Genomic DNA, 12,690 nt, shown 5'->3' on the forward strand with positions numbered 1-12,690 from the left:
ATATATTTTAAGGTTTGGAGTGGTTACGGATATTTGGCTAGTATGGTTATTTTTAGGGTTTAGGGTGTGTAAGGTTATTTGGGTGGTAAGGGTGTTTTAGGGTTTAGGCTGGGTAAGGGTATTTGGGCGGTAATGGTATTTTTAGAGTTTAAGGTGGGAAAGGACTTTTGGGTGGTAAGCCATTTTTAGGGTTTAGGGGTAGGTAAGGTTATTTGTGGAGTAAGGGTGTTTTAAATGTTTAGGTTGGGTAAGGATATTTGTGAATTAAGGGCCTTTTAGGGTTTGGCGTGGGTAAGGGTAGTTGAGTGGTAAGGGTTTTTTTAGGGTTTAGGTCATTTGGGTGGTAAGTATATCTTTAGCATTGAGGGTAGCTAAGGTCATTTGGGTGGTAAGGGCTTTTTTAAGGTGGGTAAGGGTATTTTATGGTTTTGGATGGATAAGGAATATTAGGTGGGAAGACTGCTTTAGGGTTTAGGGATGGGTTAGGGATGGGTTCGTTTTTAGGAGACGAGGTGAAAAATTATGATGAATTTCTATATCTATATATATATGTAAAAATATACATATGTATATATATATATATTTCATACACAAGTCCCGGAATACAGGAGCTCCATACAGCGGTCCTGGATGGGCTCCGAGAGGCCCTAATAAATCCTCCAACACTCCCTTAAAATATCAGGAGAACCAGGACACCTCCAAAATGAAAATATTTCTTGAATTAATTTATTCCAGCATAGACATCCAATTAATTAATTGTAAAAGCATGTGTGGTTAAGTCATGTCCTGCATGTTAAAGGCATCTGTGTGGTAAAGTCTTGTGTAGTGAAAGCAATGCATGGTAAAGGTATTGCGTGGCAAAGGATGTGTGGTAAATGCATATGTTGTAAAGGCATGTATGGTTCCATCACATACCTGTGTGCAATTATTTAAAATATTGTTCAGAGTGGGCACTGTGGCATGTGGCACAATCTGCTCTAAGCATAAAGGTTATCCTAAAGAGCTTGTGTGTAAAAAATGAGAAAAGGAATAGAGCAGTGTTTTGTATAGTGATGAACTTCTTCCTGTGAAGCTTTCAGACAAAAGAGATGTCCACATGCTCACAACTATTATTGATGAAAATGCAGTGCCTGTGACTGTTTGGGGTCTGGTTGCAGAAGTGTGCAAAACATTTTGCAGTTTAGACTACAAGCAGCACATGGGAGGTGTAGATGGAGTAGATCAAAGGTTGATGGCTTACAATGCTGGTCTAAAGTCCTATATCTGGTTCAAGAAGTAGGATGTTAATCTATTTCATTTAACATCCTTCAATACTTACGTGGTTTTCAGAGATAGTTCTCCAAATTTCAAGATGAGTTTTGTACAGTTTCAGCAGCCTGTAAAAGGCAGCCTTGTTGCAACTAGGCAAACAAGTGTTCTTATAGTGAGAGTGGTAGAGTAAGTAGATAGATTGAAGGAACACCACTTTCCTGAATACCTCTGAAACCCCAAAACAACTTTCCTTGGCAGAGATGTAGAGTCTGTGTGCAAAGAGGAGTACGAAAAAAGAGTCTAATGTACTGCCCGAGTGTCCAACTAATCCTGGAGTATTTGTGTGCCCACATGTTTTAAATTGTACCATACACAACTGAAGTATTGGGAGCATCCATAACATCAAAAGGGGACTGACTGCTTTATATTGCTATATATTTTCTGTTTAGATACCTGTTTCGCAGTAGTTTGAAGTACTTAGTTACACCTATTGTGTATGCAGTCATAGTTGGTAATTCATATTCTACCAATAGGTTTATTCTTCATATTCGAAAAGAAATTGGTCTTTTTAGTTAGATGTTTTATTTTTTGCTAATCTATTTACTGCAGGAGTCATTTAGAAAAGAAAGTGGTGTTGAGCTTCGTGGTAATGTCTCAGTTGCATTTGGCTGACAGTGTGTATGGGCTGACATTGTGTAGACTGGTGTTTGGCTACTTGTATGTGTAGTGACCAGCAGCAAGTCACTACACACACACCATCACCGAAAGGCCAATTCACACATGCAATCAGCTGCCAGGTGATTGCTTTGTCTGAAATGGTGTCTGGCTGGTGGTGTGTGTGTGGCTGGCATATGGATGGCAGTGATTGTGAATTGGTGTTTGTGTGTGTGTGTTTGTGTGTGTGATAGTGACTTGCTGCTGGTCACTACACATGCACTGTCAGCCAAATGTCAGTCCACACACTCCGCCAGCTGACAGGCAATGTGTTTTCTGTATCAGTCCTGGAGACATATGAAAGAGATGGGCCTTTGAATGGCACTGTCTCTTGATGTGAGTATTGTAATGCGCTGGACCCATAATATGTGGTGTGAATGGTATTGTGTGTGAGACAACTTAAATGTGTGCCAATGGCCTGTAAAGCAGTTAGGACCACATGTATCAAAAAGTGGATTGCAATTTCCTAATAGTGAATCTTTGCAATTCGCTGTTAGGAAATAACAAACTGGGATGTACACCTACGTGTCTCATTAATATTCATGAGGCAGATCACAGTTTGCGCCCCATTTGGGTATTGCCACAATCATAGGGATAGTGGCCTGCTGGAAGCAGCAGACCGCCATGTCTGTGATTGCTTTTAAAAAAAAGCAATTTTTTCTTTTTAAATACAGCCTGTTTTTCTTAAAGGAAAATGGGATGCATTTAAAAAAGAAAAATGAAAAGTTTTCTTTTAATTTTCTAAGAGTAGGCATTGGTCCGTGGGACAACTGCCTGTTCTTATGTGCCGTTTGTGACTGGAAAAATACTTAGTATATCTGGCCCTTAGTGCCATGTCATGGCTTTACATCTCATAAGCTGTGAGTCACTAGTTTAGTGATTTCCACATTTTAGTTTTCATGAAATATTTGATAATATAATTTACACTTTGAACATTTCATTCACCCTCATGCTAAATCCAACCAGCAATGTGTGTGTACTCAAGTAGTAGATGGTGAGGCAGTAATATTTGTCTTTTCTGTCTTTCTCTGCCACAGTTTACATTTTTTCCAGGGAAAATCTACCAACTATGAGTGAGCAGGGTATGCAGAGTTCCACAATGTGGAATTACGCAGGGTGAAAAGAAAACTCAGCAAACTCTGCCTAGCTCCATAGGAATGGTTGTAGTTGTGCTCAGCTGCCCTTCTGTGCTGATTGGTGTGAGTATCGTGCTCTGCGTTGCAACACGAGTGTGAACAGCACCACATGCTCACCCGCATGCGCAGCCATCTTATTTTTCTTATTCTGTGCATGATGCTGGGCCTCATTTTCAATTCCTGCGATATCTTAGCCATCATTACTTTATCCAGCTCAACCTGCTGGGCATCCAGTTTGCATGGCATGGTGAGTGATAGTAATTATTACTAATTTTGTTTCGTCCTATCCTATAATGCTATTTTTTTTTCAAATAGCATGCTGCTCACACTCAGAGGTAAATTAAGTTAATGTAACGTAATGTTGCTAATATTATGTGATCCAATTTGAGCAAGCCAGGTGCTCGGTGCTAGCTAGTTACCTTCCCCTACTGTCAAGCGAATATATTTGATTAAAAACATTTGTGTTTGAGAGTGAGGCCAGGAAAGAAAGTGTGATTAACTGACTCTGATTTCATGTTTTGTGAATGGGATACTCTGTGACGAACGCGCCCAATAAAACAATAAAATCTATATATCACGTTCCTCTCCTTGTACTTCAGTGCATTGTTTTTTCCATTGTCTACTTACGACAGATAGGATATCTATACATGACGTGTAGGACATATTAATCACCATCTCCCTCTTTGGAGTCAGAGAAAAATTGAAAGGCATGTGGAGAAAAGCAGGGCCATTAGAATCAAAGATAAAAAATGTTGTCCAGTGCAGCTGACCCAGTTGCAAACTGCAGAGAGTACCAAATTTGTACCCGATGTGCTAGCTTACACACTTCCAGTCAGTTAGCACAATAAAAATAGGTTACTTGTACTCCATAGTGGATGATGCCTTACTCATTAAACAGAGTTATTTTTCTTTTTTTCATGCACCCCGCGATAGGTATCTCCATTCCTGTTGCCAGCAGACACATCCCCACATGACCACACACCTACATTCACGCACCCCTACTCACCCACACATTCACTTACAAACACTCCCACACACTTGCACCCAAACACTCACTCAGATACACACATTCACTTGCACACACACACTCAAACATACACATCCATTCACATGGACGCACTCAGACATACACATTCACTTGCATGCACGCTCTCAGACATACACATTCACTCACATGAATGCTCTCAGACATACACCCCCTCCTCCCTGCATTCACACAAACATACATGTACTCACATACACACACACACACAACACACCCCTACCTCCTCGACATACACACACTTACACACACACACAGACATTCCTCCCCACCCGCATTCATACACTCATGCAGACACCACTCACATTGACACAACACCTCCCTCTCCCCCCCCTTTCAAGACCATCAACTTATCTGCTTCAGCGAGGTGGCCATCCGGGAGGGGATGGATCCCTACACTTTCCACCGCCTGCACCATACCCCAAATCGGGCGAAAATCAGCACAATGTCGTAACATGGCGTTCTTCAGACCACCAGCACTGGCGGTCTTTTGGCGTCCGCGGCTTCAGCGGTCTTACCGAAAAGCCACCAAAGTTGAAATGGGCACCAAAGTGTCTATGTGGTTTTTATGAAATCCTTCAATAGAAAATAAATCACTCAGTTTTTTTTAATCGTATGTTGCCTTCTTTGTGCCAGTCAGTGGTTTTATGTGAGGCATGTGTTGTTAAATTCATGGATCTCCCTGTGACTGACTTTCCTAATCACATATACAATTCCAATGGCCCTAGGGGACTAGCAATTTACTTAAACTGTATCATTATGTAATTTAAAAAACAAGTGTTCGCACAGATCATTCTTCATAATTTCTCTTTTTTCTTTTTTTTCTTTCTTGATATAGCTAGTTCTGCTGGTGCACTACTGACCCCGCAGGAGATCGTGGCACGGCCTCTGGTGGCAGAGGCACGAGGCCATCAGGGCACACTATCAACAGCTGGTGGATGAGGAGGGCCCGGCACATGCCCCTAGGCCCAATCCCACCAGCCAACCACTTGCGCCTCCAGGGCACATCACTGCCACCGGCAGGTTGGAACTGCTCGTCCCCCTGCCACCCTCCTTTCAGACCAGAACCACCATTGCAACATGGTGTGTGAGCTGGTGCACTTGGACCATAGGATGGCATGCCTTGTAGCCCAGATTCAACACCTGCTGACCCTCATAGAGAATGCCCTCTATTAGTACTTTTATAAATGTTTTGTTTTGGTGGTAGGGAGTTGTGTTGGTTGGAGAGGGTGGAAACTTAGGCAGGGCCTTTTTCTTCTTTATGGACAATTTGGACATGGACATTTATATATTTATTTTGGACATTGGTTGGGGATGGGCAAAAGTGTGGGAGAGGGCCCGGTCCTGTGGTGGGAGGAGGGAGTGGGTTTTATATTTTATTAATTATATGTTAGTAAAGGGGCAATCTTTATAATCCACTTTATGTCTGAAGTTTTTTTGTGTGTTTCACTTTAACTTTGCACTGATGACTTTCGCGTAGCCTGACTTTTTATTCTAGTCATCAAAGTGTATGCCAGTTAAGAGAGTATGCTGCCATTCTCTATATTGCTTACAGAAGCAGAGCTAAACAAGTACTTATCTCATCTGCAGTCTAAGTTAAATATGTACTAAGTAAAGTAGTTCACTTTACCCTATAGTTCTCATACTTATAGATGAAGTGATGGTTGGCGGCGGCTCACTCTGTCAATCTCCCAACACCTTTACTGGAGGGTTTCCCAAGGTGCATTCTTTATGGTAGTGTGCTAACAGGGCAGGCATTGCAGCTAGGTCCCATTCCCACCTAGGTGATCTCCAACTGTAGGATTAATCAAAAGGATCACAGGCAACTAAGTTGAAAGAAAAAATAAGAGTTAGTAGGTTTTACATATACATTTATATTATTGCTTTAAGAAGACTGAGGAAAGACTACTACCATCATGACACATCAAAGAATACCACGTATTATACCAAAAACTAGCAGTCGGAAATTATTCTGAGAATGGGTGAGAATTTGAAAACCAGCATTATGAAATCCTCAAGTCAGGAAAAATGTAAGCATTTTATTTACATATAACAAATGTCTGAATGATGATGTTGATGTTGAAGAATGATGTTCTTACTTATGCGTGGTTGGGTAAGGGGGGGCTGGTGTTGGCTATTGCTCAGGCAATTGAAGATCCTACAGTGAGTTGGCGTTGCAATCAACCACATCCACCCAATCAAGTGTGTGATCTGTTTGGTGTAAATTAAAAATCACAGAGCCTGGGCAAGAAGGTTAGGGTTTTGATGAATGGATGGGAAAGGGGGTGTGAGGAAAGAGGTGACAAAGAGAAACACAACATAAGGACTATATTCATCAGGGCGATGAGCAGCACACCATCCTCATCAATCCATTGTGGAAGGAAATGAAGGAATGAGTATGATAGAGTTCAGTTGAATACAAACAGTAATTCTGCCCCAGAGAGCCAAGGTATTAGATGTGTATATGTTCTGTCATCTATGTTTGAAAAAGTTCAATTATGGAGCAAATTGAACCCACCCTGTTATAAAAATATGACTGTTAAAAAAAACGATACTGCATTGCCAAATTGGGTGGTGCATCTGCATTCTTCTTGAGAATGTCTGTCACTCTTGGGTGCCTGTCTGAACAGGTTCAGTAGGTAAGCAGGAGGGTTGAGCTCAGCTTTCATTTGTGCAGGACAGGAGAAGTCTTGCAGAGTGTAAAACAGAAACTGTATTGTACAATCAAGGAGAAGGACAGAAGGAAGGTAAGCTTCATGAAGAGTGTACCAAGAAGACTCAGAGGCAGAGCAAACAACACGAGTACTCAGAGTTTCACTTTTGCCAGAAGTGCAACATACATACTCATCAGCATTTCACAAATCAGCACCACTCTCCATTCCACGTAGTTGAGGAGTAGGCCTCAGAGTCATGGTTTCCCTCTTCTAGCTTTTGATGAGCTAGTCCCACCTTGAGTCCTTCTATCCTCCTCCTGATTCTGAGTAAATCTGTCCCAGTCCCGATTCAAGCAAGATAGACGTGTAGTGCACTGCTGTTGAAGAACAAGTAGAGAAATAGAATTGCAGTATGTAGTATAGATTTGTGTTTGTTAACTAAAGTGACCAGTCTGGTTTCTGAAGAGCCTGAAAAAAAGGAGTGTACTGTACAAGTCAATTTTTGCTCAGTAAGTTTGCAAAGGCCAATCACCCTCCGGAAAAATGATCACATTTCGGACACCAAACAGTGCAATCCACCAAAATCAAGTTTACTATTAACTGAACATCCTCCCTCACTATCTGCCACAACATAAATCATCAGTAATCATTCACAAGTACTCACTTATTGGTGCAATAGTTGTGGTTAGTTACCTCTTCCAATCTGAGCTTGAGTAGGTTAGGTACACAATTGTATCTTTGATGCGGGCAAGACATTTGAATTTGGTATTGGAACTCTTGTAAATCATTGATCATTTGGGGCAGCCTTGCTAAGTGATACAAAAGAAAGCTAGACATGCAAGGGAGGCAGGTATTGTCACTGTCCAGCTCCACTGCACACTGGTCCAATCTTACCAAATACCTGACTAAGAAATGGTGGGGCAGCAAAAATCTAACACAAACATAATGTTTCACAAGCTATTTTTTTTATAAAGAAATAAGCTCAACGAAAAGTTCTATGATGGCACCGACATACTGAGTCTGAGAAGTGGAGTTCATCCTACATCTCAGGTGATTCACACAGAAGTTGGTCAGATAAAACACTTGACTCTGACCAATCATTCTCCTCCTCCGCCTCCTGTGCGGTTTCAGGAACAGTGTAATCATGTGGTATGAAGTGTTGGATCATTTTGACCATGATCAGTTTATTCATGTTTTGAGGCAAGAAATTGGTCCTTCTCACTGTAACAAATGTACCACCTGCACTGAACACACAACTAGCAGACACACTGGCTACAGGACAAGCCAGATACGTTGCCAGCCTGCTAAGCTCTGGCCAATGGCAGATCTTCCCATACCAATATACAAATGGGTTTTGATCCACATAGACCTCTTTTGGGTCATCCAGATACTCCTGGAACATCCTCTGAATGGTCATTGGTGCTGCTACTTGCTCATCCTCTTTTGCCTTCACCTCTGCACTGAACGTGAGATCTGCCACTTGATACCAAGCCAATGAAGGTTTAGGTCTGATTCTTCTGTTGCTGGTGTTCTTGTTGCTGATGTTGGCTGCTGGGTTGAGACAAGTCTGCTGTCTCTGGAATTTGAAGGTGGCACCCCAGAACTGTGGAGTGAGACTCTAAGTTCCAGACGTTTTTCTTTCTGATGTCCAGCTTGTTCAACAATCCACCTCTTGTATTTTGAAATATCCCCTTCAGAAAAAGGAATGAAGGCGGGCAGAACTTTTTTGAACTGTGGATCAAGTAGTGTGGCACAGATGTCATTTTTGAATGAGAAGATGTCATTTTGAAGCATTACATAGCAAACCAAGAGAACGATTAAGCTCTCAACCAAGGCATGCGCCTTTGGGTTTTCGTTCACACCGACAAGTGTGAACCTTTTTAACACCCTCTTTAGCTGGTCCTGTAGCAGATGCAACAATGGGATAGCTTGGCCGATCGTACTGTCCTCTTTGCTAACTTCCTGTGTGAAAACCTCAAAAGGGAGTAGCATCTGTGTCAGGGATTTGAGTAGGCCCCATTTGTCCACATCCATGGTCATAGCTTTCCCAACTGCATCATCTCTTGACATAGCCATTAATCTGTCTGTACTGCTCAAACAGACGTTGCAACATGTAATAGATTGAGATCCAACATGTTGGCACCTCCAGTATCAGGGCTTTAACTAGTACTCGGTTAGCACGCTGAATAATTGCTTCTGGGCTTTAAAAGAATGGCTGAAATGAGTGCAGATTTGTCTGCAGGTGATCAATATGTTGCTGACTATGTCTTCTTTTTTTAGAAAGTCTTGGACAACCAGGTTGAGGCAGAGCGCCAAACACAGGACCCTGAAATAGCCACTGTCTGCCATTGCCTTGACTATGTTACTGCCATTGTCTGTGGCAACAAATCCAATTTGGAGACCTCTGGCCACAGCCATTCAGATTCCTTGCTGTTAAATTCATCCAAGATGTTTGCAGCATTATGTGATTTCTCCATGGTGACCATGGCTACTGATGCATGCCACTGAACGCTCTTAAAACTTAAAAAAGTCCCAAACTGTGGAGAAGTACTTTCCTAGTGGGCCAATGCCTGAATAAGAAATGGAGATAGTTGGGTGTGTTGTCATTTGCTTCTCTGTAGTGCATACCTCTTCTGAGGTATGGATTGGTACTGGTCTCAGCTGGGTACTTTACAAATATGCGAGCTGGCAGTGCTACCTGTGCCACATCCCTCGGAGCAGGTTGAATAGTAATGTCAGACTCCTCTGTGTCTACTTTCACAATGACTGGCTTGTTGTTGTCATCCTCCTTATCATCTCCTTCTAAGTCTAAGGCTTTCAGGAACTTTTTTTTCCTTGCCTCTCCTTGGGTCTCCTGAACTCTGTCAGGGTCTACTTCATGTCCCTATCATCATCGTCATCAGAAGTGGTGCTTGGAGAATATGGTGGTGTAGTACCCTTACTTTTCCTTGCTGGAGATCTCTGAGCCACTGATTCTAAAAGAGGAGGTTCTTGCTCAGCAGGAAGCTCAACCTTCTGTTCTGCTCTAACTTCAGGAAGATCTACTATTGCTGGATGTGACTGCTGTCCACTTTACTCTGTTTCCTGAAACAATTGCGTACTACTTTGCAAAAGGGACAAATCTAATTCAATATCACTGTTCGTTGGTGTCATCATGATGAGTGTGGCTGACTCACTGACAGAGATGGTCTTGGGCTTATGTTGGATTGGTGGTGTTGATGCAGGAGTGCTGCCCCCAGGTTCCTTTCCTGGTGCGGCAGGTGCACATCTCCCAAAAAAGGTTGTGGTCGACACAACATTGGTGGAAAGCTGCTTCTTCTCACTGACCACTTTCTTGGGCACAACTTTCTTTGGGGACATCTTAAAGGTCTCAGTTGGCAGTCGCACTAAGCTGCACAAGCGGGAGAGGTTGGAGGACTGAAGTCACTGTATAGGCATTCTGTTTCAAAGTACTGCCGGTGATGTCTCTTCTTCTCTTGTGCACCTAAAAGCCAACAAGCAAGAAAAATATTTAGTGAAACGTGGCATTGTTGCAGTTTGAATTAGTACAGACAAATGCAATATCAGGGTGATTGGTTACTTAGGTAATAAAAAATCGACCACTTTAAAGTCAAATCATACCACCATACCATAAAATTGAATTTCCAATAAGGAAACACAAAATACATATATAGTTCTTTATTTTATATCTATCTGTTCTAAAGGAGGCAGTCAGGGAAATGCAGGAGTAAATGGAATGATCTTTAAAAAAATGAAGGTTAGTGTGCGCCTGTGGCAGGCAAGGTGGTCTAGGGGGAAATGGAATAAATAATCATTAAAAAAATGAATGATGTTGATGTGTCTGCAGTGCACCACAGCCAGGGTGTCCAGGAGGAAACAGAATTATACCTAATAAAAAAACTGAATGCTGTTGCTCGTCTGAGCGTCAACAGTGGATGGAGGCAAAATACAAAAAAATAAATAAATACATTAAAAAAAAAAAAAATCAAAATTAAAGGAAATTTACAAATCTAAAATAAAAAGTGAAACATTAAACTGAAAAAATTAAAATATAAGTCAATAAATAATAACTGCTGATATTTGTATGGGAGGATGAGAAGAAACCTATTGTGAGGCAAGGAGGTTCAAAATAAAAAATGCATGTAATATAAACACTGTTCATCAAAATCATATTCATAATATACAAATACTACAATGATCCTCAAGTATATTATTAAACTGATAGCACATCCATCGAAACAAGCCTATGGCAAAGGCACACTGGCTGAATACACAAAATAGCCACCAGCCACATGGTCAAACAACAACAGCGAGCAAGGAAGCATGGGAACAAAGAAGACATGCAAGCCTATTCCTAAAACAAACTGGCTGGAGATTAAAGTGGCCACCGGGTCAAACAACAACAGTGAGCAAGGAGGCATGGTGAACAAAGAACACATTGTTGGCTCCGTTCAAGAACTCCGCACTCCTCCGTGTTGCATGGAGTGCCGAATTTGGTAAACACGCAAGCGGAGCCTGGGCCTACTACCAACCTGGGATATTTCCATACACTAAACGCCAGGGGGACTTATTGGGAGATTTTGGAGAATGCTAAGTGGAGGGAAGTTTGTGGCTTCCCACAGATTCCAGAACTTTCCTTCACAGAAATGTGAGGTAAATGTGTGCTTTAAGTCAAAGATTGAGGTTTGCAAGGGCTTCTGGGTAAGTAAACTTGGTGAGATCCATGCAAGTCACCCCACCCTGGATGTCCCTAGGTGTCTAGGTTTAAAAAATGTGTATGTTTGCTGGGTTCCCCTAGGTGCCTTCTGAGCTAGGGACCCAAAATCCAAGGTTACCCACATGGCAAAAAAGAGACAGTTTTCAGTGAAAAAATGTGATGTGTCCATGTTTCTTTGGACTCTTTTATATCGCAGGCACTAAACTTACCCACAATAGTGTGGGTACATAAACTAGTAACTGTTATTACCAATTGTACTTCTCTGCATTTGTGCCTTCCAAATGTAAGCCAGTGTGTAAGAAAGACTTTTTGAGAAATGCCCTCTAAATCACATGCTAGTATGGGTACCCACAAATTCAGAGATGTGCAAAGAATTGCTGCTCCTAAACTCCATATCGTAGGCCTATTCCAGTTACACATAGATTTTCTTGATAGCTATTATTCATTCTTTATATTTTACCATACAAATTGCTCCATACCTGGTACACAATGAAAAACCTTTGTAAGGTGCAGCTCAGTTATTGGTTCTGGGTATCTCGGGTTCCTGGAAAACCTACAGACCTTATATATCTCTGTAAATATCTGGGATCACCTATGGGTTTCACAGCAATTTCCACCACAAACTGGAAGTTGGTTGAAAGCACAAAAATCAGATAAAATGGGCTACGTCTTTGAAAAATGTACAAATTGCGGATTTTTTTTTTATTCAGCTCTGCATGTTCCCGAAAGCTGGGAAAATGGTGACTTTAGCACAGTGTTAGACATAGCATCCTTGGTGTGGTTTCCCCTGCCTTTTTGCCTCTGCTTCCTATTTTTTGACTGTGTGCTAGACTTCGCTTTGCTGCTTTTGGTACTCTGGGCACTTTTTTTTTACTGCTGACCAGTGCTCCTTGTGCCTGTCTCAATCTAAGGGAGTAAACCCAACCCCATATCTCAATGGGACGGCAAGGGTCTGCCGGTTGTCTGGATGGCAATCCTCTCAGGAAGTTGACGAGTCAACGTCAGGATCAGCAAAGCTGTCTGTGGTATGGTGTGCGTCCCAGGACATGACTGGAATGCCCTCTGTCCTCCTTATGCCAATGTGTTGTTTACATAATAACCCATATAGGGTTCTAAGGACAGGCCATGAAGTACTGATGTGTCTAAAAAGAAGGGACTGGCTTCTGGGCTCCTGGA

General features: G+C 41.9%; 1 long non-coding RNA gene across 1 annotated transcript in view; it reads right to left on the reverse strand.

Annotated features, from left to right (window-relative positions):
• Nucleotides 1-10,253: 10,253 nt before the first annotated feature.
• LOC138259167 (uncharacterized) overlaps nucleotides 10,254-12,690 on the reverse strand; it is a 100,746-nt gene continuing 98,309 nt past the window's right edge. The window contains exon 3 of the long non-coding RNA XR_011198655.1: nucleotides 10,254-10,281. This is a non-coding gene — a long non-coding RNA (uncharacterized lncRNA). The remainder of the gene's footprint in view (nucleotides 10,282-12,690) is intronic.

This window comes from Pleurodeles waltl, chromosome 9 (genome assembly GCF_031143425.1).
Source record: "Pleurodeles waltl isolate 20211129_DDA chromosome 9, aPleWal1.hap1.20221129, whole genome shotgun sequence".
In the NCBI taxonomy this organism is placed as follows: domain Eukaryota; kingdom Metazoa; phylum Chordata; class Amphibia; order Caudata; family Salamandridae; genus Pleurodeles; species Pleurodeles waltl.